General features: G+C 29.6%; 1 protein-coding gene across 1 annotated transcript in view; it reads right to left on the minus strand.

Moving 5' to 3' along the window:
• The window catches only part of LOC107169407 (uncharacterized), a 110,154-nt gene that overhangs the window by 31,924 nt on the left and 64,855 nt on the right, over nt 1-13,375 (minus strand). The gene's annotated exons all lie outside the window — the stretch shown is intronic.

The following is a 13,375-nucleotide window of genomic DNA, read 5'->3' on the forward strand; positions in this document are numbered from 1 at the left end:
TACACACGGGAAGGAAAATGTTTTCTTTATTTCACTGTTCGAAAAAATGTAAAAGTGGACAAGAAGAAAACCGGGAACTCTCATAAGCATCACGTGCGAAAACAGTGGTGCCCGTACCAATATTTAACTATAAAACTAAAGACCTAATCTAGCCGCGGCTAAGAAGTGGCTTATTTGCTAGGTACCTAGTTGAGAACCATTGCTATCGTGTACCTATTACGTTTATTAGTCCTTATATCAGATTTATAATGATAGAATGGGTCTTACTAGCGTTTGCCCCCTCCGTTCGTATAATATATTAGCATAGGTATGGATATTTTTATATTTTTATACTTGTGTACCTACCTACCGCAAACTTGGGGTCGGTTTTGACGTCGAATTCCGCCGACAGCGAATCGAGATTTAAAAGTCGATATAGGCATACGATAAGAATCTACAGTCTATCAATCAACGACTATCGTTTTATTATTTTTTTCGGATACGATTTGCCGAGCAAGTTTGTTCGATTCGTGAAATTCACGAGGTTTGAATACACAGTAACTAATGCGTTTAAAAACGGATAAGATCAACGACGGCTGATGTTTAAAGTATTATTTTGTTATCTAACAAGGGGTTATTATGTTTGCGTTTAGATGATTGCATAATATATTATTTCGTGTACATTATACACAACTCGAATACGCCAAGCTCGTCTTACTGCCACCCATCGTGTAAAATACGTCCAAATATAATTATATATATATATATATATATATATATATATATATATATCTTTATTATTTCAGGTATAATATGATTTAAATGACCAATTAATAATACTATCCGATTCGTATAGCTGACCAACGAATTCCAGACTAACAAGTACATGAACTAACAGCAAATATTTCTCTCCGTGGCGGTACGACTGGTATACTACTTGTATTATTATAAAGTATTTAAGTTATATTACCTATATAAAGTATTAGGTTCTATATACTAAGTAAATATTTAGTTTATTTCTGCACAGTGCTGCACTAGTGCTCTAAATAAAACAAAACTAGTACCAAAACCCTTTGCCGAAAATTTTGAATTAAGTAAATTACGATGAAATTTCGAGTGAATTTTTGGTTGAAGTATTGGTATATTGAACGTTTATATACACATCTTTTAACAAATAAATAATCAATACTTATACATTTTCACTGTTAAGTAGGTACTACGTGTTTTCTTATGCTGTCAAATATTTTATCGAACCTTATACGAGCAATATCGATAGTCGTATTTGAGGAAATATAGGAAATGACACTAACAATATTTTGTTATAAACATACGAGAAAAATTCTAATTTATCATATAGAATAATAATTATAAATTGGTACGAAAATCATGTCACATTGATCAACAGACGTTATCAGATGTCCCAAAAAATTTTGAAATCAAATCGAAACTGCAGTAAATGCATGGTAATCTAATAGTAATAGTAAATCTGAACCTAAATATCCTGTACCAAAATATCGAAGATAAAATTTCAATCTTCTAATTTCTAGTAAGATTGTTTTTATCCAGGGCAAAGGGGTAGGTAAAATATATTTCGTTATTTTAATATTAATTATAGTAAAATATAATAATAATTTTAGTGAATTTCATAATAACTCTAAATAATAAATACAATTTTCTGAATATAAATTAATAATTTTCGACGTATATTATTGAAATAACCACAGGTTAAGTAATTGTTTAAAATTAGTAATTACAATCAATATATGCATCGCTTCTACATGGATCATGGATAATAACCAATAACAATAAATCAACGTAAAGTATGAAAACGTTGATAAAATTGTCTGTTTTAACAGACATATCATGTCCAGTACAGTATAAAGTTTCAAATAATAACCATGTACGCGTAACACCGCAATAACCAAAAATATATTATTCATCACTGCTCGTACATTTTAAATACTTCAAATATAACTTTATTAATTTTATTGAAGATCACACGCAACAAAATATTATTAATAATTTATAGTTAAATTATAATTATTAGCACTTGAGCAATAATTAATAAAATATTGAAAACCATAATTAATTTTAGATTAGATAAGAATTATTAATAATTTATGAAAACAGACTATTTTCTATCTGTTGGGATTTTTATCCATAGGTTATTTTCAACCTTGGTTGTATTGATTTGGATATTTAAATAAAAAATCTTTTCGTCCTTGGATATTTTTCCCCAATACCGTAATATGTAGGTATTACATTATGTACTTGGCCATGATTATTATAGGTCTCAAAAAAAAAAAAAAAAAAATGCACCTATCTTATTTCTATAGACTAAATCGTTGACTAAGCTTAGTTAATAACTACAAATAATAATCATAGAAAAAATTCATATTTATTACTCATCTCAGATGATTTTTAAAATGTTTGAATCGCATTTACAGGGTGTATATCTATAGCCATTTTAGTTATAACCGTAATCATATACGGTACTCACAACAATAAAGTGAGTACCTATAGTATTAAATAGAATATAAATATGAAATATTTATTTTAAAATATATTTATTAATTTTTATCTAATTTTTGATTTACAAATTGTATTCCTATATTTATGTATATATAAATATAAATATTTATTTATATACCATTAATAATAATTAATAACCTTTAAGGTTACAGACACACACTAGATATACATCTCTGAGTCACAACAATTATACTATAATGTGCAATGTTTTTATTGTAATTCATATAACTTATGATTAAGTACGTATAATTTCAAAGAAAAGATATCAACGCATGTTTAAAATATGTGCTCTCGATGTAGGTAAGTACCTACTGCATACTTTTTAATAAACTTTGTACTTCATAATTATGAACCGCATATTCGATATAATAATAATATAAATTTTATGAAAATTATATTCCTCATATTTTGTATATAATATTAAATCATATACTGGTGGCCTACGGATAATTTTTAACGAGCCCATTGGTTAATTTTTGACTTGGAAAAAATGTACTCGTATTTTATTATTTTACTAGCCAATTAAAAGCCATTTAAAAAAAAACCACCCATATTTTCTCCATACCAAATTAAGCATCGTGGATCTTAAAAATGTGATTAGGTATGTGAGAAAATGAATTATGCATTCTTGCGAAGCCTCAGGCGAGGCCACTTTTAAATTGGCTTCCAATTTTGGGTAAATTTGAAGTCGACCCTTGAATTGGCTATTAAAATTTTATATTTGAATTGGCTCTCGAAACTGTAAAGTATTATTATTTAACCAGGGATTCTCATATTATATTAGGCGTTTACTTTTAATATTTCAACCGAACCTAGCCTGGAAGTTTGCACTCAAATATATTCTATAAACGCTGGAATGCTGGATATACTTATACTATTATATAATATATAAATATTTATTGAATTTAGTTTATTATTTCTATTATATTATATGATCTATATATTAGCCATTAAGTGTAGATCTCAAAAAATAGTTGAAAATAATATTTTTATTAAACTTAAAAATAAAAACCAAGCACAGAGTTTATATTTTCTGTGTTTTATTTTTTAAATTATTGTTGAGCTTTTATTATTTCTCTTCTCTTATGAAATCTTTGTATTATATGCTCTAAATAATCTAAAATAGATATATAATTAAGTAAAATATATGAATGCAATATCGTTAACCATGTGTTAAAATAAAAAATCATGCTAAATTTATTTGGTTATCTCGAGAATAGCCGACTTTTGGAAATAACGTCCAACTTCAAATTATTAACAACATTTTGATAACCAATATATTTTTAAAAATAAATGTTAGGAAACCAATTTAAAGGTAATAATTGAGGTTAAAATATTGACTACCTGTATTTGGGAGCCTATTCAATAGCACCGCCAGGCGATCTGCTTGAAAAAACGCTCAAGTGTGTTCACTGCGACTTTATACGAATAGACTTGCAGCGAGTTACAAACATCTGATGATCATCAGATCGTTATTATTAAAAAATAAATAAATTTGCATATTATATTCTACTATTTAAATATGCAAATAATATTGCTATAACTAGGGGCGAACGCAGGAGGGGTTAACCTCCCCCTACCACCCAAAAAATCAGGAACAAACAATTATAATCTCTAAGCCCTTAAAAAATGAAATTGGCCCATAGTTATTCCATATTTCAGATTATAGTGAGACACCGTGTATACGCCACTGTCCTATTCGGGCCCATGCCGCGGTTTATGACTGTGCTTTGCGCAGAAAATGAAATCTACTCAGTAACTTGGTTTTTTTTTTCTGTTTATTGATGAACGATACTAAATAATAATGTACCTAGGTAATATGGTTCTGATGCCTATAAATTATTATGTTTCTAATACGCAAACGTTGTGTCGGATAAAAAGAAAGCTCACACACAGCAACTACCGTCACAATTATTGTTGTTATTATTTTTATTATTATTATTATTATTATTATGATTATCGTGATTTGTTATTGCAGTCGGTGAAAATGACAGAACGTGACATAACAACCGCGAGGCATGGCTGTCGACCCACATGGACCAGTTAGGTATGACGATCGCCTTTTCATCGATTTCGCGCATACCTGCCTTACCGAGTATCTTATTTTTATGGCTACGTACGAGTTGATTCCTGGGTACCTGTTTACCAGCACCGATACCGTTGAGTTGCTTCCAGGGTAATTAAGAGATACGTACGTACGAGTTGATTCCCGGATCATTATATATTTTTTTCAATGTTTAGTAAAATATTTAGCCTACCAGCATAACTCAAAAAACACCACGAGGAGGTTGGCTGACAAGTTTCTCAAAAGTTTTGTTTTATTTAGTTTTTCTTATTTTTAAAATCATTCAATTTTTATTTATCAATTATTTTTTGTATTAGGTATATTATATTATATTTATTATTTATTAAAACATTTTTTAGTAATTAGGTAAAAAAATACAAAAAAATTATTAATTTAGTAAAAAAAATATAAACAATTTAATAATTTGGTAAAAATGTCTATCACAATGTTTTTATAAAATGGTATCTGCAGGTATTGACATTATACAACATTAGAGAATCAACTCTTATCTACCTCTTAATGACCGGGAATCAACTAATACAGATCTCGGGAATCAACTGACCTATCGCGATTTTTATAGTTACCGCCGTGTTTTGTTGGCGCGAAACGATTCATGTAGACGCGTGTAAATCCGCTAAGTCAACCCGACCACACGCACTAACGAGTAATAACATTATTATATTATTGTTGTTATTATTATAGTGGTCGTGACAAATATCGATCTATTTTGTTGTGGGTAATTCTTGGTAATAACTATAGTTATAATCGAATAATGTCCGAGCCACGGTGACTTTATAAGACGTAATAATAATAATAATAATAATGATGATCGAGTGAGGTACCACTCCTCGCGTAAATTACATGCTTATACATATAGTACAACGAATCCGATGTTGAACGGTTAGATCTTTTAGGCTGTCGTAGAAAACCTATATGTTTAAATCGGAGAGGCTATACGATTTCGCCGCGAATTAATCCGCCGCGATATTCGTCGTCGGCCGACGATTTTTTTTAAAACCACCCAATCCATAAAACCGCAAAACCGTCTATTTCCATAACTTTTAATGTTAGTGGCTATACAGGTATTTTTATTCAACGAATTTCGCGGCGATTATTACCATATAGTACGGTATTTTAATACAATATTATTGTAGATAATATCGTAAATATCGTAAATATCATAAACATAATATATCTAAACAAATTATTTCACTGGGTACGAAAAAAGTATATACATAAAGTAAACGAAAATGACTGAAAAATGAACAGGTAGGTACCGCACGTGCTCACACGTGCAATGTGAATGTTCTTGACTTCTTGAACTAAGCCCACCAGATGGGTGTAGAATTTGTATTATAGAATTATATTAATAACTTCGGAACTGAATATTATGGTAGAAATATTTTGAAAATCGCGGCGAAAATATTGAACGAATCAGTCATGCGAATTCGCTGTGTATAGCCTCACGGAGCGATATTCGCCGCGAATATGTATAGCCCCAGCCTAAGAAATCGTGTTTACGCGCAAACAGTTTAAATCGACCTAGGATGTCTAACCAAATACACACATTTGATGCCCAATGACTAATTTACATAATTTTCTGTATATCTAAACAATTTCGATTGATTATACATTAATAAAACAATAACATCATTAGTTTTTAAGATGACAATATCATAACAAAAATTGCAGTTAAAACATTACAGTTGCAGCGTGAATTTCAATAAAACATGTTTTCGATAGTACAGAGGTACAACAAACATAATATTTGTGCATAATATATACGACGTAAAAAATAAATAATTATTATCAGTGATTTTACACCGTATATAATAATCATGTTCAATATGTCATTTCCGGTTTGTAAGCTGTGTTTGTCGCTGCATTGTTTTAAACTGATTCGAAATAATTTTAAACGATTTGAAATCACTTGAATCATTTATAGGTATACCATAAATATTTTTGAACAGGAAAAAAAAAGGTAGGTACCATAAATAGAAAAATTATAATTTTCACAAACCGATTAGGCATTGCAATGCTATTTGGAAACGTAATGTGAACGCGATATTAAACGACATCTACGAAAACAATTAAAAATGTTTAGTTGACTGTCGTCAATGTTTCAAACAAATTATGACACTACCAAAAAAGCACTGCAGGTAAGTTAAAATGAATTGATATAACTTATACCTAAGAAGAAAAAATCAAAACGGTTGTTCTGGTATGATTTTCGACGGTTACGACAGGCCCGGATTGAAGCGGTGAGCTACCGAGAACATCTCGGTGAGCCGCTCAAAAAAAAGGCCGTTTTGGGCAATTATTTTATAATAAAAAATTTAAATACATTTATTTACCTTCATACGCTACGTAAGTCAATTTGGAAATGTTCATTTGAAATGCCCGGTTGAAAAACTAAAATTCGGTGAACCGATTTACCTTATCTATCCGAGGCTGGCCACAATGATCGAAAACGATAAATACGCATTAGCAAAGTTTCATCGATGTCACGGCCATAATTATTATGTCACGTGTCTTTGCCGATGTAACCACTGCGCGCGAATATCACCGTGCAGGAATGTTTGTAGTCACGTAGGTAATATGAAAGATGTATTGGTGTGATAACGAATATTGTTGTACAGAAGTGATGGCAATTTCCCGGAAAACGATGAAATTTACTAGGTATATGGACTTGCCCATTTTTGAACGAGCCGGGTAGAAAATTGTTTTTGGAATTATCGAGAATATCGTCTTACTCGGAACAATCGACATCCTTATTGGGGTAGGCGGATAAAAAGCCCCCCAAAAAAACCCAACGGAAAAAAGAGCAGGAATATAAATATGAATGTGAACAATTATATAACGTTTTACCATTTTATCCTTATAATTTTTAATGTTTTTTACTTTTTTGAATGACAACATAGAGTTTTAATTTCATATTCCAAATAGTGCTAGTAGTCAATGAGTTATAAGTATTTAAAGTTTAGACAACCGGAATAGTGGACAAACATTTTGTTAACTAAATCTAAAGAATAACTTTAGATAAAAGAATCACCTGGTATATAGATAATATAATTATTATATAAATTGAATTAATGTTCGGTATTTATCAATTAAATTTAATATTTTAAATATTTGTATATATTAACCAGCTGAGTAATATTGACACTCCATACAGTACTCTATTACTTGGTTTTTGAGATAGTTCCTATAGTACCTACACGTCCAACTAGTACAGTTTTATCCAGTTATAAATTTGTTTTATATTTTATACTTTTGTTTTAACAAATTTTGGTTAACTATATGGAGATTATAAAATCAAAAAGATGGTGACAAATTAAGTCACATAGGTTATATTTATGTTGTAAAGTATATTGGCAAATCAAAAATAACTTGGAGGTAATCTAAGAGGTGTTCTATTAAAGTTTTTACTCAAATTACTGTAATAATAACGGTTATACGATATAATATTATTGTTGTTCGATTCTATACTTACTATTAATTTATTATTTCTTACATAGATCGTGGTTTGACCTAATTTAAATGTAATATCTTCTAATAATCGCTTTTTTAACGTTTATTTGGTTATTTTATATCGAGACAAGATTTTTATACTAACGACCAACTAGCATTTCAGACGAATGAAAGGCACATAATCATTTTAAATTGATTTTATCCCTACGGGAAATCGTAAAATAAACAATAAGCACACCATCGAAAAAAAAATGTTTCGTCTAAAACTTTCGATCCATAGAAATACGACACCAATCGTATATTTTATATTAATTAATCATTATTATATTATCGTCATATCTTGTCTCGTCTCGGACCTACCTATTATTGTTTATAACGAACGCCGCCTGTACAACTGTAACTACTATATGAGTATAAACACCAGAAATAAGAATAATATCATTGTGTCTGGACGTCTGGTAGAGCGCTAAATACCACAGACATTTTATCGAGAGACTTGCAGAAGGTCTGTCTGATGGCATTTTAATTTGTCTGCTGTGTTGTAGTAAAAAAAAAAAAACTTTGTTCGAAGAATTACAAAATGACATCAAACGAGTTTGGAACGATAACATATTTAGTGTGCCGCGGGCAATAAACGACCAACTACAACACATCAAATCGGTGTTAATTATTATAATGTAGTCCAATCGGCAATAATATAAATATCCGCATTTCATTACACGATTATCATTATTCCACACTTCGATTTTAAAAAAACAGGATAGATAATTGAAACAAAATCGAGTGCAAAGCTAATTTCTTGTAAGCTTAATTTAAGCGTTTTATGATAATTTATTGTAATATTTTTGACAATTCTGAGCGAAAAATCGAGAAGTCTTCGACAAAATCGATATTGTTATCTATTACTATACCAAAGATTTAATACTGTAATAAAAGATTTTATACAAGTTTTAATAAGAATTGTATATAAAAAAAAAGAATAGTGTGTAATTCTACAAAACTATTTTATGAGCATCTAAATTCAAATTTAATAGTGTTTTAATGAATTTCAATAAAAACATTTTTGTCAATTCATACAAACATAATTGTAAATTAATTGTAGAAATGATGTCTATAATAGATACGTGGTATGTGCTGACTATTTTGTTGAATTTCGATCGTTTTTTTTATTTTTTTGTGTGGCCTATAAAATAAAAACAAATACATATTATGTTGTGAACATTTACACTCGGATCGGGTAGTATGAATTTTTGCGGATCCTCGCGCATTTATAATGCGTTATCGGGGGTTGGTTTAGTTAAAAAACTAACTATACATCGATAGAAAACGTGATGGAATTCGTTAGGCGGCTGCAACACAAAGAATTCGCGTGCATATAATACACATAATATTATTACACCAGCTATTATAGGTACAGTCGTGGTCGTCGATATAGTAAATAATAATAATAATAATAATAATATATAACTACACCCGCGGAACACGATCTGAGCACCGACCGCCGCACGCGCCGCTCCGTTTCCGGAAGTGTGCCTACATACCTGTGCGCATAATGATATACAGCGCGTTCGTTTTGTTTTTAGCCCCGGTGTAACAGGCGATTTTTACCCCCCTGTAAATTTTACCGAGGGGGTAAAAATCGCCTGAGGTAAAAATCGCCTACCGTAACAGGCGATTTTTACCCCCCTGTAAATTTTACCGAGGGGGGTAAAAATCGCCTGAGGTAAAAATCACCTACCGTAACAGGCGATTTTTACCCCCCTGTAAATTTTACCGAGGGGGTAAAAATCGCCTGAGGTAAAAATCGCCTACCGTAACAGGCGATTTTTACCCCCCTGTAAATTTTACCGAGGGGGGTAAAAATCGCCTGAGGTAAAAATCACCTACCGTAACAGGCGATTTTTACCCACCTACAAATTTTACTGAGGAGGTAAAAATCGCCTGCGGTAAAAATCGCCTAACATAACCGGCGATTTTTACCCACCTATGAATTTTACCGTAGGAAGGTAAAAATCACCTGAGGTAGAAATCGCCTGTTATACTTAACTTAAGTTAAGTAAGTAATTTTTACACCCTAGCCACCCCTAGGGCCTAGATAGTTATAGCTCCTTTTCTTACTTGAAACAGTTACTTTATTATTTTTAAGACTTCAATTTAAGGTAACTGGTAGGTACTTATAAATCGTTTCATCAAACTTAAATTGCAATATCGAAAATATGCCATCTTAGTAGCCTTTATATAGTAAAATAGGTACCTATAAATTACATTTATATTATTTTTTTACATATGAATAATTCTTTTGAAAAATGTTTACCATACGAGTATAATCATAAAGTATTTTACCTTTATTACCTTATTAGTTATTAACAGGGTTCGGGACAAAATTTGTCCCAATAGAAAATTGGATATCCAATATCCATCATAGATTTAGTGAAACATTGTAGATTATTATACAAATGCGTTTTATAGTGCGGGAAATTCAACTGTACAATTTTACTTTGTTTATTTTTGATTTATTTGCTATATTGACGCATATTTAACTATTTTTAACAATTTATGAATACCTAATAGAATTGTTTAAAATATATTAATTAAACTGTTGAACAATTAATTCCAAAAATTTGTTTTAAGCATAGTTATACTATTTGTTAATTATCTGACGCAAAAATATTACACATTAATGTGATCTAAAAATACTCAAAAAAAGCAATTTGAATTAAACGATAAAAATAATGTAGTTATCCGAGCTGGATATAATCTTAATAGGAGAGCTTTCCTGTTTGAAAACATTAGAAAACATCGAATACTTCAATACAATCACAAAGGTAAAAATTGTATTAATAACAACAAATTTGTAGTTAATATTTACGCACATATAGTAATATTATATTATAACAAATTATGTAAAACAAGAATTTTAAAATTAAATAACTATACATAAAATTATTAATTATTGGAAAATACATCATAATAATATAATAGATATGAATTGAAAATAATAAAATAACGAATATCTCTTACATTTTTTTTAAGTTTGATTTTTAAACATCTAATTAATAAGCTTACTTTAGCATATTTGTTCACTTAATAAATTAATTACAAATTTTTTTATACAACACTTAAAACCACATCAAAGTGTACGTTACCTATATTTCTTATATATATACATCTTTCTGTATGATAAATATTTTTTTTTAAACTAAAGTTTTTGTTAAAAAGTTGCCAAGTGTTCGTTGCTGTTGTATAAACGTAAATTGATGTTTTTAATAATTGAGTTGCAGCAAAAATCTCTACATCAGTACCCCAAACACCTACGAAAATAAAATTTACATGATCCATAATGTTATATTATATATTTAAAAAATGTATATCCATAAAACATAAGTTCTCGATAATTCTGTTGTATTTTTGGTTGTATATAATACATTAGTAAAATAAATCTTACCATCATTATATATTTTATTTTTTTCTAGATAAATATCAATTTCATCCTCCTTGCCAACGTATTTATGGATATTTGTATTAGTCTTGACCACCTAGAGTAATTTAGAAACAAAATTGCTTAAAAAAATATTATTTACATAGATTTTTTCTATTAAATTTGTACATTACATACCTCAGCAATATGTTTACGTATTTCTTTATGGTTTTCCTCTGTGCCTGTTATCCAATATGATAATGCCCTGTATAAACAATTACCATCTCCTAAAATGTTTTTTGTTTCTGCGGGTTCACTTAAAAATTTTCCTCTTCCTTTGAATTTCAAGACTTCAGTTAGGTTTAATTTTAATTGTTCGCATTTTAAAATCTGCCATGGTTTTGCAATTGGATTAAAAACTCGACTTTTATTCATTCCTGAAAGGCTCACCGTGTCATTATTTAAAACCATTTGACTATTTTCTTGTTTTTCAGTATCATCTTTATCTTCATTAACTTCTGTATTCATATTTTCCTCTAATATCTGTCCTTCTAAATTATTTTTTAAATCAACTTCTTTCATATTATCAGATTCTTTAAAATGTTTTAGGTTACTAAGATGTTGTGTTTTGGCTAATGTTTTATTTTTGGATTTTAATGTAACTGTATTTCCGTTGTTAATTGACACAATTGTATAAGGTCCTTCCCATGGTACATATTTCCAACCACCCTTTCTGTCATCTCTCTTTAAATTTCTTACCAAAACTTTGTCATTTTTTTTAAATATTTGACCTGTGTTATGCCGCTTTGAATATGACAGTCGTTGACGTTTTTGGGCCTCTCCGATATTTTTATGTGCGTGATTTTCCATAACGTTCCTCATGTTTATCATTTGATTTAACGTCTTATCAAAATCGTCTTTATTGAATGGATCTTCTGTCTTACATTTATCTTCTTCTTTTCCTTTTTCAATACTATCATCTAAATCAATTGGTAGTATAGCTTCACGTTGGTATAGCATTTTAAATGGGGAATAGCCTGTTGAGGAATGCTGAGCAGTTCGGTGAGCAAATAAAACTCCTTGTAAAATAGAAGGCCATTTATTTACATTGTCTTGTAAAACTTTGAGCAAGCAATTTTTAATTGTTCGGTTTTGTCGTTCGACTAGACCATTTGCCTGTGGATGGTATGCAGATGTAACCCTTTGTTTAGTTCCTGTAAGCCGAGATAGCTCGATGTTAAGTGAATTCAAAAATTCCCGTCCTTGATCGTTGATTTGAATCCTGGGACACCCGTGTCGACAAATAACATCGTCATACAAAAATCTTGCTACCGAAACCGCAGTTTTATCATATAACGGCCTAGCTTCGGACCATTTTGAAAAATAGTCGATAGCCACTATAACATATTTATAACCGTCCACCTCAGGAAGTGTCATTAGATCGACTCCAATTTGTCGGAACACCTATAATAATATTAAATTATAAATTTATATTTCTCAATATAATTAATTTTTAAATTGTTGTTTTGGATTAATAATGTATTATTGTTATTTTTTGAAACACTATGCAATAAAAAATAGTTTTATTTTAGTGTCGAACTTATAAAAATTTCAATTTACCTATTTATTGAAAATAATATTTTCCATTTTTTAATGGATACTTAGGTATAATAATAATTAATCATTAAAATATATAAAGTTACAAGTTCAACAAATTATTTACTATAATATATTTAAAAATTATTTTTCTTCCAGACTATCATATTATTGGGTCACATAAATATTGAGTTCTCATGTGAAAACCACAGAATATAAAAACATAAAACAACCAACCAAAAATATTATTATACAATAATATAATACCTAACTATCACGGTCCGAGATTAAACATTTTTTTACATATTATTTAG

The sequence above is a fragment of the Diuraphis noxia genome, unplaced genomic scaffold, assembly GCF_037042655.1.
Source record: "Diuraphis noxia isolate RWA-SAM2 unplaced genomic scaffold, SU_Dnox_SAM2 contig0001, whole genome shotgun sequence".
Classification (NCBI taxonomy): domain Eukaryota; kingdom Metazoa; phylum Arthropoda; class Insecta; order Hemiptera; family Aphididae; genus Diuraphis; species Diuraphis noxia.